Genomic DNA, 25,968 nt, shown 5'->3' on the forward strand with positions numbered 1-25,968 from the left:
TACCAGTATTATTTATCAACTGTACTATATTAGCACTATATTGTAGATACTGTTGGGCAGTATTATGTACTGTGTGGAACTATTTGGATCACTGTATGAAACTATAATTTAGACACAGTATGGCAGTATTATAAAAGTACTGCCATATACAGTGTGACTTGTATGTGGCACAGCTTTGTTCCAGTGGTTCTTAACCTTGTTTTGAGGTACCGAGCCCACCAGTTTCATATGCACATTCACCGAACCCTTCTTTAGTGATAAATCAAATATGATTTTTTTCCAAATTCAAGACATAGGTATATGTTTCTTTACTGGTAAACAAAATGAACCGTGCATAGGGCCTAGGGTTAAGGTTAAGGCCTAGTTAAGAACCTCTGCACCAGAGCCTTTTAAGCCCAGACAGCTCCGCCAACCAAATTCCTGTCCTGTGCCTTGGTTACAGCTGCTTCTTAAAGACGTCAGACTTATTGGATGTGTTTTGTGATCCTCCAGCTGATAATGCGCCGTTACATTGTAACAAAGCTGTCAGCCTCAGAGAGAACATTATTCAGAATGTTGCATTGACTCCAAACTACCTGAACAAATGTGCGAGCCATTTAACAAAATGTGTTGCTCTACCTTTCACACACACAAGAAAAAAGTTTCTGCTTCCTCAATGACAGTAACAGACGTTAGAAAGCAAAGCGCCGACTTTACAAAGGTGTTATTATTATTATCGGACTTTTTTTAGCGCACTTTCTCTTCATGCCCCGAAGAGTCTGAATACCCGCAGATCGACAACAAGCTGAAGTTACCGAACATGGAGACTCTTAATCAGCTTGACAATACTCCGGAGCTGTTACATCTCCATTATTTTCTCTCTTCCGGGGCTCAAAACGCGTTTCTTCGCACATCTGAGAAACGCACAGCTTATTGAACACCCGCCACATTCGCATTACTTAGAGTCTATTTGTCAGTCCTTACATCTGCACAATAACAAGACATAATCCTCCAAAGCTTCTCAAGCCCCAGGTAGGAGAAGGTCTTCAGATTCTCAGGCCTCCAGACTCCTTGTACCACCCGGTACCACCTCCATGTGATCTGGCGCAGGTGCCACCCTTGTTCTGCTTTCTATAACTTTCTGTGTTTGTTGTCAGGCTTCAGACAAAGTCTCCAGGCACTTACAATCCTCCCAGAATCTTGACATTCCTCAGACGTTCCTCAGCTACCTGTTGTCTAATTAGTCAAGTAGGGCGGCAAACGCCACGTCAACATCAGTCACCGCTATCCAGCCTCATGACACCCATTATCTCGAAGGTAAATTGGAATTGGCAAAAGTTAGATTGTATTATCTCTTGCCATGCATGCCTTCACTTTCTACATCCCCTGCACGTCCCTCTGCTCAATTAGTCAGACATTAGTCAGTCTATTGCAAATCTTCACTTGGTGAGTGAGAACAGAGTCAGAAGGCTGTACTGACACCGGGTTATCTCCACTCATCTCCTTGCCTCATTTTTTTTTATAGGAGAAGAATCTTTTGCAAAGAGGATTTCGGAAAATCTGAAAAGTTCATTTTATAATTGCGGTTTAAAAACTAAAACCGATGATTGGAAACGTTTAGATTTAGAGCCAAGAATCTCAGTTACTCTATAGTAACACTTCACTGCTTGCTTTGTGACTTTGTTGCAATTTATTGTGTGAGTGTTCTAAGAGGAAGTGCGGCTGTTGCGAGACTGTTACATTGTGTTAGTTGTCCTAGAGCAGTGTTGTTCAACCTTTTCCACGCAAAGTAACCCCTAGTGACTGTACAGCAAGTCATGCACCGCTTGTGCAGAGGACACTAGGGGCCTACCCCCAGACTCAGGGGCACCTATAGCTTAAAGGACCCCCAGGAGATTCCCCTGTTATTCTTTGGGCCATTCAGTAATATTGCACTAAACACAGGCTAATTTTTAAGTAGGGGCGCAAGAAATATTTGAATGGAGTGTTTCTTAACTATAGGGAGTGCAGGCACCCATGTCTAAATGAGCAACAGGTCTCTGCCTTAAAGAAGACACCAGAATTACCAGGGTACTGTAGGCGACATCTGTGCGGGGTATGAGGCAGTTACAGGAGAGCCATTGCCTGCATTTGGTCCTATATTCCTATAACATTTGGAGATGGCTATCGCTTCTATGTATCTCATGTTATGTATTCTGCATATAAATAGACATGCAGCTATGGCATTAGAGGGGTTAAGGAGTGACATCGTGTGACAGTCCTGCCTGCTGCTTGTTACACAGCGATGGCCCTGACACATGAAATGGATGTTCTGCTTCCCCTGACTGCAGGGATCTACCTGCGGCCTGTGGCTTTTTCTGTCGCTGTCGGCAGGTCTGCGGGGAAGGCTGAATTGTTACACACTGAACACACGGACCATTAGTTCTGTCAGAGAGCTTTTTTTTATCCTTTTCCTTTAATAATGATTGTAGTCGACATCACCGAATCCCTGCACCAATTATCAATAATGCAGAGAAATTTAACTCCTGACTGGCTGCTCCCCAGTGAGAAGACTGATACTACAGGAGAACGATGGAAAATCACCAGAACAGCAGGAACCGAGACGAAGAAACAATGTATCACAGGGGAAAAATAATAATAATAATAATAAATAATAATAATAATAATAATAATAATAATAATAAAAAATAATGTGCCAAATGTTATCTATTGGTGACAGGTCTGGACTACAGGTGGTCAGTTCTGTGAAGCCATGCTTGGAGCTCTGCAACATACTCTATTACGAGGACCCTTTGATGTCCGTAACAGGTGCTATATATTGTTTGGCATTCAAGACCCTTCCCTGGAAGAAACGTTGTCTGGATGGAGCAGATGTTATTCTATACCCGCTATATACTACTCAGCATTGATAGCGGCACGTAGAAGACATCTAAAGTTAGGAGACAAATAGCCTTCCTTAAGACTATTCCTACGTGTTAGCGAGAAAATATTAGATTTTAATGGTAGAATCCCTTTAAATAGGTTCCCGACTGTAACAGGAATTGACTGCCGGCGATGGGTCTCTTTCTTGTTACCGATAATCTGCAGAAAAATGGCAGCGCCCATGCTCCTTCACAAAAATGGCGCCCTCGATCAATGTGGGCATTAACACCAGGTCTCCTGAGCGGCTGCCATATTTAAATACTTGAAATTCATCGTAATAGTATGGCGGATGTCAAGAGGGTTAAAACATAATCCTGTAACAAGTTGTAGTTTATCTTGGGGATTCTTGTGTTCTAATATTATCCCATAAAGCCCAATCCTCTCCGCTCCTCTCTCTAGTTCATGTTGTTTCCCAGCTAGTATTCTTTATCATCTTTTCCAAACATCACTGAGCAGGAGGAAATGTCATCTCTTGTGTTAAAGTGTCAACTCTTGTTGTTGTTCCTGTCTGCAAAAACCCTGATCAGGTTCCAAAGAACAAACTATTCCTCAGAAGCTGGTTAGGAAACATTTCTCTAGGGGCGTACAGAGTCCAGCAGGAAAGAAAAATAAAATGAAAAAGTTACCCAATTGTTCTGCACGTGGCCACTGGGGGGCTCTCCATATGTATCACTGTGTGTGTATAAGTCCGCACTACCCAAAATAATCTTATCCATTCATTTCTATGGGAACGTGCTATTCGAAACGGCTGTTCCGAATAGTGTTCGCTCATCTCTAATAATTAATAATACATACATTTTTGCTATAGCTCTTGCTCCCTCTAGTGGCTGAGTATATAATAGGTGAAATAATGAAATCTAGTGATGGCTTGCATGGTGATGTGAACAGATAAGCCCCCTCCTATGATTGGTCACTCCAGTTTTCGGCACATCTGTTTCTCCCCGCTTTTCAGCTGCCCTTAAAGTGTTTGTTCTCTTCGCCGCAGCAATGCCATTATTTTTTGTTCGGTGGACACTGAAATGTAATGTTCTCCTCGCTTCTTGTGCGAGCGCTGCGCCAAGCAGATTGCATTCCTGTAATTTCTCACAAATCACTATTTAATTTGTTTAGATATAATCTAAACATTTTCTTGGAATGAGATCAGCAGTATTGGGGTGAGGAGTGGGTCACGCCGCGTGCTTTATAGGCAGCCGGCCCAGCGCAGCGCAGAATTAATGCTCATATTCGATGCCCTTTCTTTTTTAACTTCAACATTAATGCGGAAAGAGAGAAAAATCGCCATGCCGGGCTAATCTAGCATGGCGGTGCAGATGTAGTGGATGTAGAATACTTTTATCGGGCACAATCACAGTCTGTCACTTCATTGATAGTTTGCAATCTAGGGACACGGGAGGAAGAAGATACGCAGATGATGAAGGTGCCGGAGAAATCTTTTCATATGCAGAATATTTATTTGCTGGGGTATTGTGTATAATAGATATGCGTGGCGGTATATGTGATATTATCGCAGGGTGATGGCTGTATCGCTTTATTCGGGTAATTCGTTACTCGCCTGGATGTTGCAGCTTCTATCACCTGCAGATATTGTGAAGTGTCCTATGAAAGACTCAGAAGATATCAAACAGAAAACAGATCATAGACAGAGGAGGAAACACTGAAGCCTGTCCAATGTCCCCATTAAAGGGGTTGTCCTGTTTTTTTATATGAAGCCAAGGAAGGTGTTCCCAACTCTCCAGTGTCTCCAACCGCGGTCCAGTCCTGCTGCTCCTGGGTCTTGTTTTGGAAGAAGTCTCCATGCACGTGATCACTGAGAAAAGAACCGTCCGTCACTTGGAGACGTCACCTGGAGCGTTCCATGTCCTTTCCTCAGGCCGCTGAATGGTAGGGTGAAGATTTCCTCCAAAACAAGACCCCGGAGAAGCAGGACAAGACCGCGGTGGGAGACAGCGGAGAACTGGTCACATGCTCAGTGTTGGGGTATTTCGCACTTCAACCTCTTCAACCACCTTTCCTGTCCAGCGCTATACCATAAGGTGCAGCCATTATTTTTCTACTTTGTCCTACCTGTGCATCCTTAGAATTAGCAGCTGTTGGCTGTCAGTGACAGCTGGACAATCCATAGAGAAGGCACTGATCGGCCATTACCATCCCTGTCTTCCTTATCACTGTGTATATAGAAGTCACCATGAAAAAATGGGAGACATTTATTAAGCTGTCTATTAAGGACTTATAGGGGTACAATAGGGGAAACTCCTTCTTTGTTCCTCTTCCAGCCTCTTGGGTGACATAATAACATTGGCGCACTGCACATGACCATTGTGGACCAATCACCGTCCTCATCAGTCCTCCAGGGCTGCCCAGGTGGCTAGAAGACAATTGCAGATGCCCATGAAGAAGCCCCGAGCACTGAGAGGAAGCCCAGAAGAGGCGAGGGGAGGTGAGTATAACTCCTGGGGTCTCCACTTATTACACTTCCGATTCAGTAAGTGAAACTTGCAGACAAACCTTATGAATATTCCAGAAACAAATCTGGTGTTCATCCTTAAGGTTTAGACTCTTACAAAGCAATGTTGCCTGGGAAAAATATGCAAATACATCTCTCTAGTGCCACCTACAGGTAGTTACTGTGCAAGTCAATCTCCAGCCCATTAAACAGCCTTGAAACCTAAAGGGAGATGAGCCAAAAGTCTTAAAACAAATATTCTCATTCACTGACAGCAAGCGGAGATCTTGACCATAAAGAATGGAAACGTAATATCTATTACACAATGATTAAGCTTTATTTACAGAAGACGGAGGACCCCTTTAATTACATTTAGCCTTTAGTCCTAATAGGATATTAATAACGCTCCACTTTCATTGACTCCATGTGATTATCCTTCCGGGGCTCGCTCATCTCCAGACCATTTTTCTTTGCTCTGCCCTGATAAGTTTATTATGTCACAGAGTGCGGATTATTAACATCTCGTTTATTAAAGATGCACAAATCCCCAATTATTTGTCACCGACTCCCCCCGCGGGGGTCACTCTCAGTTTACACTACAATTATTGATTGATTTGCAAGACATAAGTAATAAACTAGAGGGAGGCGAAGGCGACTAATTAGGAGCTCAGACAAGTGGTAATTGCAAGACATAACTCAGCGTGCCTCCGCTTCCCTAATCTTCTGCCGCAGCCGACACCCTCAATTAATTTCCCTAACTCTTACCTGTACTTGGCTGATTCCATCTGGTTATTATACCGCACGCCATAACCAAGTGTCAGGCCACGGGGTCCGCAGCGAGATTAAAGCACAATCTATCCAATTCCATATTTCATGGAGTAAAGCAGGCCGCCACTTGAGCAGATGAGGTTTAGGTTTATGTAAATGACACCAGTATTCAGAACCTGATACTTTGTTTCCTCTATGCAGAGATTAAAGAGCAGTAACATATAAGAGACAAACAAAGCACAAAACCCTTATTTTCCTCCATTATATGGGGATGGCGGAGCTTTTTACTGTGAAAGAACAAAGGAATCCCATTGCGGCTCCAATAGATAGGCCTTAAATCTAGGTAGACGGAGCTGGTGATGTCATCATGATAAAACGTTGTATACTTGTATATATAGATATCATTTTGATATATGCAATATTTATATATTGTCTGTAGGATGACTGATGTTGCAGGTTTATTTGCACTTTACTAGTAGAACTAGTATTCATGACAACTCACATTGATACAAATTAGTAAATTCACTTTTCACAATTTGCAATACCAGGCCTGACCACATGGTGTGCTATAGGCTACGAGCACAACCTAGTCCTACTAATATTGTAAATGTGAAAGTTTGTGCGTTTGTGTGTTTGGATGTTTGTGTGTCAATACCGCAAAACAACTGAACGGATATGAATGAAATTCAGCACATAGATAGATTGTAATCGCAATTAAAACATAGGCTACCGTTTATCCCAGTAAATGACATGGCTTCACGACTGTTATGAATTTATGTTCATATACTATATTACACTGTTTGTACAGCAGCCTTATCTCAGGTCCCAGGGCTGTTATCTCTCTGGGTAACCCTCTGTGGATTGTGTACATACATTTGCATATTATCTGATCTGGTCCAGGCAGTGCAGACAAACTGACATAGGCAAACACCTTTACTCCAAACTGGCAGTTTGTCAATTTAAAACATGCCTGGAAAAAGAAAATCTAATTTGTCAAAAACAACGAGAGTTATGAAGGAGCCAGAAGTCACAGAGTTCTCTTGAAGCGGAGCTGAGGGGGATCAACAATGCCAACAACACATACATTATATAGTGTCGCAGTGAGCTGCTGAGATGCCAGAACAATTACAGGCACGGTGCAAAGCGCAACTTCAGTGGCAGACCAACTTGAGAGCTCCCAAAATGCTGAAACAGGTGGATCATCAACACCAACAACACGCTCATTATGTGGTGTCACAGCGAGATGCTGAAATGCCGCAACAATCATGGGCACAGTGCGAGGAACATGTTCAGTGACAGGCCAGCTTGACAGCTGTCCAAACACCGGAGGAGATGGAACATCAACATCAACAACACACTCATTATGTGGTGTCCCAGTGAGATGCTGAAGTGCCGCAACAATCACAGGCACAGCGCAAAGAATGAGTTCAGCGGCAAGCCAGCATGAAAGTTGCTGAAACGCCGGAGCATGCGGATCATCAACGCCAACAACACGCTCATTATATGGCGTCCCAATGAGCTGCTAAGATGCTGGAACAATCCCAGTCACAGCACAAGGAACGTGTTCAGTGACAGGCCAGCTTGACAGCTGTCCAAATGCCGGAGGAGATGGAACCTCAACATCAACAACACACCGATTATATGGCGTCCCAGTAAGCTGCTCAGATGCAGGAAGAATCACAGGCACGGTGCGAGGAACAAGTTCAGCAGCAGGAAAGCTTAAGAGCTGCTGAAACGCCGGAGCAGGCAAACTATCGACGGCAGCCTTTTACTGTATATAGGTGGATCATCGACGCCCACAACACACAGATGAAGTCGCGGACAGAGGCTAGTATAATATAAAGTACATTATAATATATTATTTCCTGACTTTTATATAACTCAAGATTAATTGTATAATAAAACGTTTTGCAAGAACACAGAATGTCTCAGATAATATTCTATAATTCCTGCTCACTACATACAGGGCTTATATGTCAGAGACAGAATATTGGAACATAACAGAACTGAGCGTCGTATACGAGGAAGTGACATGTGCACCATGTGATTACATACTTATCACTTTCACTGACTCTTCTGTCATGTAATTGAATACTCCTGCCAGACACCCAGCTTTCCAGAAGCCTGACTGCCTGTGGCATTAGTGTAGGATACAATATACTGTACGTGTTGCCTGTAAACCTTATATTTCCCATAAATCTGGACCAGAGAGCAGTAACTTATTCTATGACAGCTGGAACTTGTTTTTAAAATATTTATTAAAATCTGCAGCACATGGATCACTGGTACATTCTGTCTCCTACTGGCACGGATCGCAGTGGATAACACACGTTACGGATAATATCGAGAGCCCAAGCTGAGAACATTCCGGCTACTAACTGCAATAGTCAAAAACTAAAGCACGGAAGATGATATCTGTAAAACAACAAGACAATCACATCTACATGTATATATTATATAAAGTTCTGAAGGTAAAGTTATAGTTAGTTATATTCCTGCAAAAGAGAGCATATACATTATAGTAGTATAGAAGCATTATAGTAGTTATATTCTTGTACATAGGAGCAGTATTATAGTAGTTATATTCTTGTACATAGGAGGTAGAATTATAGTAGTTATATTCTTGTACATAGGAGCAGTATTATAGTAGTTATATTCTTGTACATAGGAGCAGTATTATAGTAGTTATATTCTTGTACATAGGAGCAGTATTATAGTAGTTATATTCTTGTACATAGGAGCAGTATTATAGTAGTTATATTTTTGTACATAGGAGCAGTATTATAGTAGTTATATTCTTGTACATGAGAGCAGCATTATAGTAGTTATATTCTTGTACATGAGAGCAGTATTATAGTAGTTATATTCTTGTACATAGGAGCAGTATTATAGTAGTTATATTCTTGTACATAGGAGTAGTATTATAGTAGTTATATTCTTGTACATAGGAGCAGTATTATAGTAGTTATATTCTTGTACATAGCAGGCAGTATTATAGTAGTTATATTCTTGTACATAGGAGGTAGTATTATAGTAGTTATATTCTTGTACATAGGAGCAGTATTATAGTAGTTATATTCTTGTACATAGGAGCAGTATTATAGTAGGTATATTCTTGTACATAGGAGCAGTATTATAGTAGTTATATTCTTGTACATAGGAGGTAGTATTATAGTAGTTATATTCTTGTACATAGGAGTAGTGTTATAGTAGTTATATTCTTGTACATAGGAGTAGTGTTATAGTAGTTATATTCTTGTACACAGGAGCAGTATTATAGTAGTTATATTCTTGTGCATAGAAGCAGTATTATAGTAGTTATATTCTTGTACATAGGAGCAGTATTATAGTAGTTATATTCTTGTACATAGGAGCAGTATTATAGTAGGTATATTCTTGTACATAGGAACAGTATTATAGTAGTTATATTCTTGTACATAGGAGGTAGTATTATAGTAGTTATATTCTTGTACATAGGAGCAGTATTATAGTAGTTATATTCTTGTACATAGGAGCATTATTATAGTAGTTATATTCTTGTACATAGGAGGTAGTATTATAGTAGTTATATTCTTGTACACAGGAGTAGTATTATAGTAGTTATATCCTTGTACACAGGAGTAGTATTATAGTAGTTATATTCTTGTACATAGGAGCAGTATTATAGTAGTTATATTCTTATACATAGGAGTAGTGTTATAGTAGTTATATTCTTGTACATAGGAGTAGTGTTATAGTAGTTATATTCTTGTACATAGGAGCAGTATTATAGTCGGTATATTCTTGTACATAGGAGCAGTATTATAGTAGGTATATTCTTGTACATAGGAACAGTATTATAGTAGTTATATTCTTGTACATAGGAGGTAGTATTATAGTAGTTATATTCTTGTACATAGGAGCAGTATTATAGTAGTTATATTCTTGTACATAGGAGCATTATTATAGTAGTTATATTCTTGTACATAGGAGGTAGTATTATAGTAGTTATATTCTTGTACACAGGAGTAGTATTATAGTAGTTATATCCTTGTACACAGGAGTAGTATTATAGTAGTTATATTCTTGTACATAGGAGCAGTATTATAGTAGTTATATTCTTATACATAGGAGTAGTGTTATAGTAGTTATATTCTTGTACATAGGAGTAGTGTTATAGTAGTTATATTCTTGTACATAGGAGCAGTATTATAGTCGGTATATTCTTGTACATAGGAGCAGTATTATAGTAGGTATATTCTTGTACATAGGAGGTAGTATTGTAGTTATATTCTTGTACATAGGAGCAGTATTATAGTAGTTATATTCTTGTACATAGGAGCATTATTATAGTAGTTATATTCTTGTACATAGCAGGCAGTATTATAGTAGTTATATCCTTGTACACAGGAATAGTATTATAGTAGTTATATTCTTGTACATAGGAGCAATATTATAGTAGTTATATTCTTGTACATAGGAGCAGTATTATAGTAGTTATATCCTTGTACACAGGAATAGTATTATAGTAGTTATATTCTTGTACATAGGAGCAGTATTATAGTAGTTATATTCTTGTACATAGGAGTAGTATTATAGTAGTTATATTCTTGTACATAGGAGTAGTGTTATAGTAGTTATATTCTTGTACATAGGAGTAGTGTTATAGTAGTTATATTCTTGTACACAGGAGCAGTACTATAGTAGCTATATTATTGTACATGGGACAAAATTATTGTAATGATATATTTTAGACTATATAGGGCAGTATGATGTGTTGTATACTGGATGTTTTATACTCAAAACTAATTTTCAAGCTATCATAACATATTCCTGCACATTATAAGAGTGGTAAGTGATGCTGCTTTCATTTTCTTAAGTACAACTTGAATTATTGTTAATTTTTGCCTCTTTTATGTGATTATATTCGCAGTATATACGCAGCCGGTCAGATTTCTTCTGTATCTGTGATATATCCTGCACTTCTTCCGCATGGAGCTTCTGTCCTTTCTGAGGACTTGTTATAAAGTGATAATCTTCTTTTACATTTTTCATGAGACCTGCAGCATAAGGTCGTCCTGCGCATATCATTCCTGCAGTCAGACAGCGGGTCAGGTTAAGTGCGCACATTAATCAACGTTCATCAAAGTCCACACCACAAGACCTCTAAGTGTGAGATTAAGATTCATCCAGACATACACATGTAAACATTTCATTAAATGGCTCGGAACCAGAGGGATTCAATGATCTCTGATACAGATTAGCAACGTTGTTCTTTTTCTGCTTTTCCATTTTTACCTTTTTTTTTTTTTTTTTTTTTTTTTTTTTTTTTAAACGGTATTAAAGGAAAAGACCGCCAACTGATAAATCCAAAATGCATATGGGCAGAGCTGCGAGAATCTCCCACACGGTTCAGTCTGCAGAATCATTTCCATCATGAAGCTGGCAGCTGATTTTTTTTTTTTTTTTTTTTATAATTTATATTAGTTATGGCCTATTTTTTTATGGATGGCAAATCACAAATATTGTATGAGTAATGTAATCAAAATAGCTGATAAATGGACATTTACATTCTATTTGTCCCCATGAGAAATGTAATAAATATCAATGACACAGAGCTGAACGTTTAAGCCATAAGTCATAAATTGTTACTAACTAGAGATGAGCGAGTAGGTATTCGATAAAATACTACGGTATTAGAAATACTCGTACTCATTCGAATACTACTCCTATTAGCAGTAAAAATTTGATTCAGAAATAACATTGATTGGCCAAATGCTATGCAGTGTACAACATTCGGCCAATCAACACTGGTTCTGCCGGAGGCTCGTCTGTGACAAGGAGGAGTCTAAGATCGGACCACAATGGACAATGGAGACTGCTGTGATCCGATCTTAGACTCCAGCTTGTCACAGACGAGCCTCCGGCAGAACCAGTGTTGATTGGCCGAATGTTGTACACTGTATAGCATTCGGCCAATCAACGCTGGTCAATGCATTCCTATGAGAATGGCATAACCGCAAGCTGCCAGCTCTCCTGACTATCAAGGATGAGCCTGCTGCTGAGCCAGCGTTGATTTGCCAAATGCTATACACTGTATAGCATCCGGCCAATCAATGCTGGTTCTGCAGGACGAGTAAGTTCACATTAGCGCTTGCCTCCCATCCGGAAAGAGTCCGCAAGAGGACCCCCCAAACGGAATATCAGCACAACTTCAAGCGCCGTGCAGTTAAAGTGTACGGACCCCTTTATAGTCTATGGGGTCCGTGCGCTTTAACTGCACAGCGCTCCTCCTAAACACTCTCCTCCTGCTACTCCTGGACTTGGAGGCTCTCCTTTATTTCCCCTGAAAAGAGCATTTTTTCCCATAGACTGTAATGGGATTCGATATTCGATCAAGTAGTCGAATATTGACGCTCAACTCAAAACGAATGTCAAATCTTGAATATTTCACTACTCGCTCATCTCTAATACTAACATTATCAGCATCTGTAACGTTGTTACATTATTATTTTGTTTACCCTTTTTATCAGTCCAGGTGCTCCATAGGACCCAATCTCCCGTTCTTACACCAGGGCCAATATTTAGGTAAATCATATTATGAGTACAGGTGTTGAGCTCTACTACAGCAATAGAGGTAAAGAATAAAATCCTGTCTGCCTACAGTCACCACTAGAGGGAGCTCAGGAGATAATTGCATAGTAGTTTATTAACTTCAGTGTATTCAAGGAGTTTGCCCATAAACATATCAATATCTATGGTTGAGTTTCTGACACCTGTTAAGTTATAGTTAATTTTACAATGTCAAGCATGGCTGGGCCTTGTGATGACATTTTAGGAAAAGCTTTTAGGGGTAATAGTGCATCTACTCATTAGACTTGTATTCTGAGTTATCTCTGAGTGTGTGGCTGATGGTTAGCTGCTATGATGTCTCCCATAGATAGCACATATAGAAAACAGGGGATTCTGTCCCCTAATTCTCTGTCTTACTCAGAATAGCTGCAGCACAATGTAAGACGATAGAGAAAAGTATTGCTGTGAGTAAAAGCACTTGGAGTAAGATAGAAAACTTACTATTAAGAACAACATTATCTGCTTCTCTTTCACACTATAGACACATGGAATGTGGTACTTCAGTAAAATGACGGTCCCACTTGGAATGTCTGTGTCTGCTTCTCTCTCACTCTGCCTCTACTCCTCTCTCTATAGACTTCTATGGGTACACGGAATTTAACACCAGTAAAATGACTGTCCCTCTTGGGATAACTGTGTCTGCTTTTCTTCTTTTTTTTTTTTTTTTTAACTCTGCACCTATTCCACTTTCTATAGACTTCTATAGGTAATTCAATGTGACAATTCAGAAAACGACAGTCCCTCTTAGGATGCCTGTGTCTACTTCTTTTTAACTCTGCACCTATTTCTCTCTCTATAGACTTCTATAGTCACATGGAATGTGACACAGAAAATGATACAAAAGAAGAAGAAAAAGAGGCACCGAGCCGATCCTGGTGTATTAACTTTTATAATGCGGAGATAGTATATAGAACAGGTGACTGCTCTCCTGGTGTGGTTGTGTATGGCACAACAACCACTGAACATCCAACAATTGTGTGTAGAGTACAGCTGCAGGTCACCGTCACCGGGACGTCAAATCATGGAAGAAAAGGACCAGCCTCCAAAGGAATAGCCAAAGACCAGCGCTCGCCCATACACAATAAAAGACTTTATTAAGCACGACGCGTTCCGGGCCTGAATGCCTTTTCTCTTTTATGTGGTTGTTTAAGATTTATCTGCACTTGAGAAAGGGCATTCAGGCCTTTTATTGTGTATGGGCGAGCGCTGGTCTTTGGCTATTCTTTTGGAGGCTGGTCCTTTTCTTCCACTTCAGAAAATGATAGTCCCTCTTAGGACCTGTGTCTGCTTCATTTTAACTCTGCACGTATTGCCCTCTCTATAGACTTCTATAGTCACATAGAATGTGACACTTCAGAAAATGACAGTCCCTCTTAGGACCTGTGTCTCCTTCGTTTTAACTCTGCACGTATTGTCCTCTCTATAGACTTCTATAGTCACATGAAATGTGACACTTTAGAAAATGATAGTCCGTCTTGGGATGCCTGTGTCTGCTTCTCTTTAACTCTGATACAACGCCTCTTTCTGTAGACTTCTATAGGCACATGTAATTTGATGCTTCAGTAAAATGATAATGACCAAGTGAATATCAGACCAGGGTCATAGGTAGAAGATAAAGGTGGATCATGTTTTAAGCTGTCTTATCTTCACTTGTATTATTAATTCATGCAGTTTATTGAAACATTTCTGACCATTTAACACTAAGCCTATGCGGAAGGTTTAGAGGGCTATAAGATTAGCTGGTGTCTGTCCTCTACTACATATCACAGTGCTAGACTGACAGACGAATGTGATAAATCTATCATAACATAAAATCTGACAGGTGGCGACAGTCATGGAGCGGACCATCAGCCCCAATTCCTCTGTTACTATGCATGTCTGGATCAGCAGATTGTACATGTTATTGAATTAGAAAACTCCTGTTAAGCTCCAGAGAAAACAAAAGAACAGATAGAGCCCAATATGTCCAGTCTATGGTTCCTCTAAAGCAGGCAACTGTCCAACAGTCCTCATAGACGTCAGATTTCTAGCGGATGTTCTGCAAAACTTTGTAATTCACTAACTAATATCAGATGAGTTTAGATTAGAGGGATTTAACAAAACATTGTAATTTTTAAGTGCAATACCACACCTGCCCACTTGGAGTGCTGTTAAAACAAGAACCACCAAGTTAAGTTCTCTACAGACCACCTAGTGGTAGAAACTTGCATTGCATCAGATTTCGTTTTCCTCTTCTTTTAATTACATCTGTTATAATAAAAAGGGAAAACCTATTAAAATACAATAACATATTCTGAATTGCTTTTTTTTCTCATAATGACTAATTGAACTGAAAGATTCTGTGTCAATACTGTGTCTATGGGTTTGGGTTGGATGTAACATATTGGCCGAGAGTTGGCTCCGTGGCCAGAAAACCTTATTCAAATCCGAGCTCTTCTTGGTATTTTAAGATTGTTGAATGTCTGATGAGAAAGAAATTATTGTATCCCCCCCGCTCTCCATACATAACCATAGAATAGCTGTGTATGGAGAGTTAATGCCCCGCAGACACATGTAAATGAGGATAGGATGGCCGCTTCACTCCTCTGTTGTATCTAATGGGTATATTTAATATGTATAAGATGAAGCCATGTTTGGATTAAATCTATCAGATTCTTCTTTTCAATAGCTGCCATTACAGATGTGACATCTGTCTAATGTCAGTGAAGAGGAACAATGCCGCCATCTCCTGATGCTGTCGCCTTTTGAATCTGTTATATTTGGTAAATCTTGGTATTTAACATTTTCCATAGTTCAGTAGTCACCAGTAATTGTCTCCTATACACAGATATCAACTCATGTCTTGTACATCTTCAGAAATCCAATATGTTGTCTTCGTGTGGCCATGTCTAAGCCTCTTTATATTATCTGCTTGGGAAAATCCATGAACATAATTCATAGGACTTATCAATAAACATCATATCTTATTTATACTATGTTATATTATACAGTATATAATACAATGGATTGTATATTCTGTACACATCCTGCATTACAGCTTGTATCACACTCCAGAGCTGCACTCACTATTCTGCTGGTGCAGTCACTGTGTACATACATTACATTACTGAACCTGTACTGATCCTAAGTTACATCCTGTATTATACTCCAGAGCTGCACTCACTATTCTGCTGGTGCAGTCACTGTGTACATACATTACATTACTTATCCTGTACTGATCCTGAGTTACATCCTGTATTATACTCCAGAGCTGCACTCACTATTCTGCTGGTGCAGTCACTGTGTACATACATTACATTACTTATCATGTACTGATCCTGAGTTATATCCTGTATTATACTCCAGAGCTGCACTCACTATTCTGCTGGTACAGTCACTGTGTACATACATTACATTACTGATCCTGTACTGATCCTAAGTTACATCCTGTATTATACCCCAGAGCTGTACTCACTATTCTGCAGGTGCAGTCACTGTGTACATACATTACATTACTGATCCTGTACTGATCCTAAGTTACATCATGTATTATACTCCAGAGCTGCGCTCACTATTCTGCTGGTACAGTCACTGTGTACATACATTACATTACTGATCCTGTACTGATCCTGAGTTACATCCTGTATTATACTCCAGAGCTGCGCTCACTATTCTGCTGGTACAGTCACTGTGTACATACATTACATTACTTATCCTGTACTGATCCTGAGTTACATCCTGTATTATACTCCAGAGCTGCACTCACTATTCTGCTGGTGCAGTCACTGTGTACATACATTACATTACTTATCCTGTACTGATGCTGAGTTACATCCTGTATTATACTCCAGAGCTGCGCTCACTATTCTGCTGGTGCAGTCACTGTGTACATACATTACATTACTGATCCTGTACTGATCCTAAGTTACATCCTGTATTATACTCCAGAGCTGCGCTCACTATACTGCTGGTGCACTCACTGTGTATATACATTACATTACTTATCCTGTACTGATCCTGAGTTACATCCTGTATTATACTCCAGAGCTGCGCTCACTATACTGCTGGTGCACTCACTGTGTACATACATTACATTACTTATCCTGTACTGATCCTGAGTTACATCCTGTATTATACTTCAGCGCTGCGCTCATTATTCTGCTGGTGCAGTCACTGTGTACATACATTACATTACTTATCCTGTACTGATCCTGAGTTGCATTCTGTATTATACTCCAGAGCTGAACTATCTATTCTGCTGGTGCAGTCACTGTGTATATACATTACATTACTTATCCTGTACTGATCCTGAGTTACATCCTGTATTATACTCCAGAGCTGCGCTCACTATTCTGCTGGTACAGTCACTGTGTACATACATTACATTACTTATCCTTTACTGATCCTGAATTACATACTGTATTATACTCCAGAGCAGCGCTCACTATTCTGCTGGTACAGTCACTGTGTACATACATTACATTACTTATTCTGTACTGATCCTGAGTTACATCCTGTATTATACTCCAGAGCTGAGCTCACTATTCTGCTGGTTGAGACATTGGGGTGAAATTTATTAAGGCAGGCTATCCAGTCTTAATTCATTCCCTACAAGGTATTCAACTTTCTAAAATCACTCCGGTAACTACAGTATATCACCTGGTTGAAGATCCATGCCCACCGGGAGCTGTCATAGATTTGTGATATAACTTCTGCTTGGCCTATCTAAATTCCAATCCTGCTCTACAGTTTAAGAAAGTAGCGAGTGGTTGCAGAGGTAGAAATGCGCCCAGTTCAGATGCATTTTTGCCCACTTTCCAGGCACATCCACATTAGTAAATGTTGGCCTTTGTGTACTTACATGACCTGCAATATCGTAAGAGACAATCTATGGCGATACGCTGTAAGCAAAGTAAACCTGTTTCATGTCAGAAATCTCTCTAAAATTTCTTGTGTCAAATTTCTTATCTGTATAGACAAATTTTTTTTCTTTCTCCTTCCTTGACAGTTTTTAAAAGTGCCTAGAAAAAGAGGAGTCAAATATTCTCCCCGTGCGTATTATCATTTGGTGTAAAATATCGGTGCAGTCTATGCCAGCCGTGCGCTTGTGTAACACTTGTATCGGGTCTTTCATTCCATATTCACCATTTTTGTTGATACATTTCATAAGACTGCTGATAACTTTCTCCTATGTTCTGCCATCTGTTCTCTTAGCTCTGTGGTGTGCATGAATATCTTGTATGATGGGCATTGCCATAAACACCACATATAATATTCTGCACCTTTTGCCTTCTTGGGTGAAACTCTTAGATTTTTGACATTTTTGTCATGTTTTTAATCAGTCTCAGTCCAATGGTGAAGGAGACATTAACCGTCTATACAAACTTGTGACTCTTATTAAAGGTGCCCTCTGGATTTATCGAAAGAAAGTTCACAATCCCCTAGAATATTAAAGGGATGTTCCTCAGGAAATTGACTTACATCTTCCATCTTCTCCCGCACGTTTAGGGCACCACCTTCGTCTCGAGGAGCTGGGGGCCATAATTACTTTTTCCAGCTTAATTATTTTTAGAAGCCGTTGTTACTGATAGGGTCTTGTGATATGAAAACCATTGTCTTGGGAATGTAGAAGACACTGCCTCTGGTCCCCAATCACCTTCTTATAGGGAAAGTCCACAATGTCACCCAGGGAAGGCCAAGACTCCAATTATTCCAGGCACTTTTTGTTAATTAAAATGTTCCTGGTCTTGTCCCCTCTTGTCTTCCCCCATCTCTTAGCTCACGTCTTCTATATGTGATGTTTAATCTGGATACTTTACAACCATTGACATTGTATCCACTTAGCAGGGGAGATGTCATAGAATGAAAATCTACAAAATACTGTGTTATTATTATTATTATTATTATTTATATTTATATTTTTATTACTGATATTTTTTAGGTACAACATCATTAATATAATTTGTTCTAAATATAGTGTCTTACTGGTAGGAGACTATTGTGAAATGTAAGGACACTATAGGGTGTCCATATGGGTTTGGTACTAGGGTGTAGCTAGACAATATATGGAGGCAGAGTGATGGTGTGTGTTATATGTAGTGAGCAGTGAAGGGTATAAAGGTAGACTGTGTACAGAGAATTGTCTTGGTGTGTGAGAAGAGTTTGGTCCAGCTGGTGTGTATCATTGAGATCCTAAATGGTGGTAGACTACTTTTACAATCTGACCTTACTCCAGTGTGTGGGGGACACTCCACCGTGACCCTTACACCATAAGATGTTGTGAGTTGTGCTATGTGCCCATTAAGCGACTGTAACCCCCATGTATTGTGCCTTTTATGAAACTGTAGCCACCAAGCTGTGATTGTGACTGGCAAGCAAAGTGTCCATTGAGAGACTGTATTTGCCAAATTATGTGTTTATTAATAGAGTGTTTCCACCAAGCTACATACCTGCCAGGAGACTATAACCACCAAGCTACGTGCCTGCCAGGGGACTATAACCACTAAGCTACATACCTGCCAGGAGACTATAACCACCAAGCTACATGCCTGCCAGGAGACTATAACCACCAAGCTATATACCTGCCAGGAGACTATAACCACCAAGCTACATGCCTGCCAGGAGACTATAACCACTAAGCTACATACTTGCCAGGAGACTATAACCACCAAGCTACATACCTGCCAGGAGACTATAACCACCAAGCTATATACCTGCCAGGAGACTATAACCACCAAGCTACATGCCTGCCAGGAGACTATAACCACCAAGCTATATACCTGCCAGGAGACTATAACCACCAAGCTACATGCCTGCCAGGAGACTATAACCACTAAGCTACATACCTGCCAGGAGACTATAACCACCAAGCTACATACCTGCCAGGAGACTATAACCACCAAGCTACATACCTGCCAGGAGACTATAACCACTAAGCTACATACCTGTCAGGAGACTATAACCACCAAGGTACATGCCTGCCAGGAGACTATAACCACCAAGCTACATACCTGCCAGGAGACTATAACCACCAAGCTACATACCTGCCAGGAGACTATAACCACCAAGGTACATACCTGCCAGGAGACTATAACCACCAAGGTACATGCCTGCCAGGAGACTATAACCACCAAGCTATATACCTGCCAGGAGACTATAACCACCAAGCTACATGCCTGCCAGGAGACTATAACCACCAAGCTACATACCTGCCAGGAGACTATAACCACCAAGGTACATGCCTGCCAGGAGACTATAACCACCAAGCTACATACCTGCCAGGAGACTATAACCACTAAGCTACATACCTGCCAGGAGACTATAACCACCAAGGTACATACCTGCCAGGAGACTATAACCACCAAGGTACATGCCTGCCAGGAGACTATAACCACCAAGCTATATACCTGCCAGGAGACTATAACCACCAAGCTACATGCCTGCCAGGAGACTATAACCACCAAAATACATGCCTGCCAGGAGACTATAACTACCAAGCTACATGCCTGCCAGGAGACTATAACCACCAAGCTACATACCTGCCAGGAGACTATAACCACCAAACTACATACCTGCCAGGAGACTATAACTACCAAGCTACGTACCTGCCAGGAGACTATAACCACCAAGCTACATACCTGCCACTAACCACTAAGCTGTGTTCACATTATGTGACTGTACCTGCTCTGCTGTATCCTCGAGTAAGACATTCCCCATAACCGCGCTACTTTTTCTCTTGATACTTTTCAAAACCGTTCAGGAAAATGTGAAAAGTGTTTTCAGCAAATAATAAATTGGGTCCACGACACCTACTTATGTTATTTATTTATCTATTATTAGTGCAGTTTGTTTTGCACTTTATCGATCTCTCCTGATGATATTAAATAACTGACATCATTACAGAATAGAGGGAGGAAGATTTACTAAGCACAATGGAGGATTCAGTCACCGATCACCCCCTCTCCTTAACGATGCCGTGATTGTTGTTAATATGCCAATGCTTTTCCATGGCTTTGGTTATGTCTACAAGTTGTTTATGTGACTCATGGGTGACCTCAGTGTTTCCCTAGTTTTGATTGTTGCATCCTCTCCAACTTTTTCTGCATACAAAACACTGGGAAAATGTATCAGTATTGTAATTGTGAAGCTGGAAATTATTAATATTACTAACCTCAGCCCACGACTTCATCTGCGTGTTGTTGGCGCTGATGATCCACCCTTATTCAGCAAATTGCTGGCATCAATGGTTTGCCTGCTCCGGTGTTTCAGCAGCTGTCAAGCTGGCCTACCGCTGAACTCGTCCCTCGCGCTGTGCCTGTGATTGTTCGCTGTGCGTTTTGTTGGCGTTGATGATCCGCAACTGCCAATTTGGATTAAAGGTGTTTTCCATGTCAATGTGTCAGCATGTTGCCTGGAGCTGATCAGATAATATGCAAATGCACATACACAAAGTACTGAGGGTTAGCTGTGTGTTTACACATAGAGATAACAGACCTGGCTTTATCAGAACCTACAAGAGCAGTGTAATATGTTATGTGAACATAAATTCATAACAGTCGTGAAGCCATGTCATTTACCAGGATAAAAAGTAGCCTATGTTTTAATCGAGGTTACAAACTATGTGCCAAATTTCACTCAAATCTGTTCTGCCGTTTTTGCGTGATAGGATAGAGCCGATCTTGAGATTTCAGGATCGATTTTAAAATCCAATTTCTGATCATTTTCCAGCCGATCCCAATCGTGAAATTTGTTTGATCGACGATCAGGATCCGATCTTTCCCGAACCCGATTGCTCAACCGTATTTATGATATATACATGAATAGGGTTTAGCCGACCTTGAGATAACGTCCGACTTCGATCCCACCATAAAAGATCGGGATCGGAATACCAATTGTGATCATGAAATTTACTCGATCGCTCAACCCTAGTGGTTGACTAACAAACATCCAAACACACAAACTTTCACATTTATAATATTAGTAGGATAATTATTACCATCATATTATCATGACTGTGCCATCCTAGCAATGTCATAGTGTGGCATGGTGAGCGAACAACCCTTTCACTAAAACACACTATTATGGATGGTGCAACTTTATTTAATTGATACTTCTATGTTATTAATAGCAGCGGAATTTATTACTTTATTATTTTCAATAGTGTTATAATTTTTATTATCTTTATTATTTTTGTATTATTATTAATATGTATTATTCATATTATTATTATTATTATTAGTAGTATTAGTAATAATAATAATAATAATAATAATAATACCATTATTTCTCAGTTATTTGTATTATTGTTATAACTTCTATTATTTTTATTATACTTTGTAATATTATTGTTACTACCTTTGCTATTGTTGTTGTCATTATTATTATTATTATTATCATCATTATCGTTGCCATTATTTTTACTTTTTTGCCTCCATCGCCAGTGTTGTTTGGTGCTTTTATGGCAGCGACTTTCATGTTTCCCTGTAGTTTCGCAGAGTTTGTCTGCCTTGCATAAACATAGTTTGACCTTCTGAAAACCTACCTGGAGAGCACTTGCAGTTTTATTACATCATCACGGCGGTTTGTTGAGGCTTCTCACCCTGTGGGGGAGCGTTATTTTCTGCCTGTTCTGGAGCGCTGCGCTGGGTCTGATCTTGCTGTTCTGCCTCTTCCTTTCCTCAGCATTGCAGGATATAAAACCGATCATAAACGGGAGATATACTTAAGCCATAAAAACATATTATGGCCAGTGTATCACTATGTGGAGAGGGAGAGGCTGTGGCCGCCAGCAGACGACCGCACGCCTTTGTCTTACACACTTTTTTTGTTTTTCTTGCACTAAGATTTTGTAAGAAATTGAAGTCTTGGAATAAATAAAATAATCAGCAACAATGTTATCATGGATGTATTTTGTTTTGCATTTTTCTGCATTTACTTTCTGGAACTGCTACCCAGGCGTTATCCACCATTGTAATATTCATGGCCTTTCATTAGGATAGACCATCAATATTACATCTTTGATGGTCCAACAGCTGGGACCCTCCCCAGATCAGCTATTCCAGGATGGTGTGGCTTCCAGTAAAGGTGAAGTAGCAGGAGACAAGCGGTGCCAAAACACCTACTCTGGTGGTCCTGGTTGTGGAAACACCACAAATCTATATTAATGGCCTATCCTAATGATTATTCATCAATATTACAAAGATGGATAACTCCTTTAAAGGCAATGGTTAACCCCCTTTAATGGCAATGGAGGCTGAAACTGCTATTCATTCTATGTAAAGACTTTGCCTATGGAGATGCTCAGCAACTCCCTTCATCCTGCTCTGTATCCACTTTCTACCATGTCCCCTAGTATGAGTGGGAAAGCTGCTCATCTTGGCTCAAGCAGCGTGCAGGGGTTACCAACTGATCAACATCCCACCATCTCTACAGCCATCTCTTCCCCACCTGTCCAGACTGCATTCCTTGTGGAGCAGAAGCCTAGCAGGATCCATAGGCTAAACTTACATATTGCCTCCTTACTATAAAGCTGCAGGCTGCTGCCTGAGGCAAGATGCTCACATCTCCTCCTGGCTGGTGCATCCCTGAGAGGAGGTTACTTTACATATTTGGTTTTGCAGAAGTCATTGCAAGGGAAATGTTAGGACTATGCAGCTTTTTTTTTTGGCTGCAACAATGGTCACATCACCAAAGATCCCACTTTCAATTTATGAAGCCCTACATTTTGTTTTTTATGAAACAAATACATACCTAATATTAATCAGTGGATTATGTTTGGGACTCAGCAGTCATGAGGGGCATGGTGACCTCATGGAATTTGTATCAACGTTTCACGACACCCTCCATTTCTTGGGGCCCATGATGTCACCCAAGATGACCGTAATAGAGCGCAGGAGAGATGACGGAAGGTGGTTCTGACTATTATGTTTCTGTAGCTCTCCAGGATCTGTGATTATTATGAAGAATCCCTGGTGTATAATAGTGATTCATGGGTGTCAAAGCCCAAAAAATTTGAGTTCACTGAAGCCATGTTGATGGGAAAATTCATAGTGAACCCCACTCGATATTAACTGTATTGCTCATCTCTAATGTGAATGTGTTGCAGTTCCCTGTGTATGCCCATTATGAGACTGTACCCACCAAGCTGTGTGACTACTAAGAGACTTTACTGTGAAATCTGTGAAGGATCAAGAAAGTGTAATGTCCCGGTACTGCTCGTCCAATTCCCTTTAATAGTCCTTGCAGACCGATTTGGTATGGACATTTGCATATAAGGTAAAGCGTTTCCTCCCCCTTCATTCCTTCTATATATTTCTATTCTACCAGAGCCAGCACACAGGGGTTCTATTAATGCGCCATCTTGTGGATGTTTTTGTGAACTACACCTGCCTATACTTGCCATTGTAATTTGAGTTGCCAATGTGAAGGTGTGTCCATTATGATCAGGTGACCTTCAGGACCAATCAAGCTCCCTTGACTGGCCTGGAGGAGGAGGAGTTACAGCCCCCTCTAGGGGGGTTGGGGACCTTTTGTCTTGGTCCCTTTGTGTGAAGACAGCGGTAGAGCAGCACATGGAGATCTGAAAATGGCAGCCAAGTCTGAGAGCACTTCCAACAGAGATGGCTTTTCCTCTGTACTCAAGATTCTCCTCAGAGAGTGTTTTCCTCTGAAGCTCCAAGCCTGCAAGCACTAAAAGTTGACGGACCTGGTTATCCATACATCTGGGAACCCCACACGTATCTCTCTATTCAAGTAAGTCTTTGGGACAAATCTATATTTAAGAAGCCCATTGCTAGTCTGGCAGAAATTGAGGGTCTCCCGCTCCTGACAAATTGTATTCGCTCTTCTACGTGTACCCAGTTTGTTGCGGACTAACCCCCTGGATACAGGCCATCTTTGCAAGTATATACAAGTTTAACTACCAGAGCAACTACTAATTAAACTATCCAAAGAATTCCTGCTCCAAACTCTATCACCTGCTCAATTGGACACTACCTACAAAGATCGCTGTATTGTATGTGAAGAATTACTCCATATGTACATGTGTATTACTTTGTCCTGCTAGTAAAAGAGCAACGGCTACCCCCGAAACCTGGTTGTCTGTTGTCATTGTCAGATATCAGAGTGGGGGTGGGTAGTCGGGGACATCAAAAAGGAGATTTTGTGCACATTTGGGACCCAGGGACCCCCTGAAAGCTGGCCACATCTGATATATTACCCGTGATACCAGCCCTGGCCCTCCTGAGTGTTACAAAAGCACCGTCCTGGGTCTTCCATATTGATGGTTTATCCTTCATAGAAGGCACCAGCGTCAGATCAGTAATGGTCTGTAATCCTGGTTCTCCCACTTCAATGATGCTCAGCTGCAGAGACCAGACACAGCCATTACCAAGTGTATGCAGATCTGCCTGATAAATAATGAAGGGGTGCTCCAGTGAGTCCTCCGACCCCCCGATCAGCTGACGGTAGCAGTCAGATCCCCACCAATCACCAATCTTACTGCTATCACTTCTACTGATGCAAAAATCCCCTCCAATAATGAGTCCCTAAAGGAGCCCATACGCATAGGATAAAAGAAATTTGCATCTACTACAGGATTGTCTGACTATCTAATGTGTATGGGGCGTCCTGACCCTTCCATGAAGTATTACAAAATAAAATCTGTTTCTGCAGACAGTGCTGCGGAAGGGCAAAGCTTTTACTATAGGAACTTTATGACAATGCAGCCCCCCTCCCACCAGGGACCTATCTCCTGTACGGGCTCCTTTAAGGTTAGGGGATCTATTGCTGCTGCTACATTGGCTCTCAGTAAATGAGTCTCTGAAGAGTCAGTCAGGGGGACGTAAAGCAGCTTGTGCTTGGGACAAATTCTCTTAAAAGGATAAACGAATTGTCCGGTTCTGTGGAAATGATTGAAGAGTCGCTTCCTGCATCCCAATGGCTTCTTCTCATCCCCAAACTATAAACTTTACACTTTCCTTTATTAGCTTGTTTACTTATTAACCATTTTTTGCACTAATTCTGATCCCTACTTACCTTTTGGCATACACAAAGAGAGTACATAAAAGGTAACACCCCGTGTCACATCATATCGTAGCTATAATCTGCAAATAATGAATATATCTGCAAATAACAACTAAAAGTGCTTTATCCTGATATCATCAATATCCTACCTTATGCTCCAGTCACTTCCACAGCTGCATTTACAATCTGATTGTTGCCTGAATGTAATAAGCAGCGTCGAGATCAACTTTTGGACAGTGGTC

This window comes from Leptodactylus fuscus, chromosome 11 (genome assembly GCF_031893055.1).
Source record: "Leptodactylus fuscus isolate aLepFus1 chromosome 11, aLepFus1.hap2, whole genome shotgun sequence".
Classification (NCBI taxonomy): Eukaryota; Metazoa; Chordata; class Amphibia; order Anura; family Leptodactylidae; genus Leptodactylus; species Leptodactylus fuscus.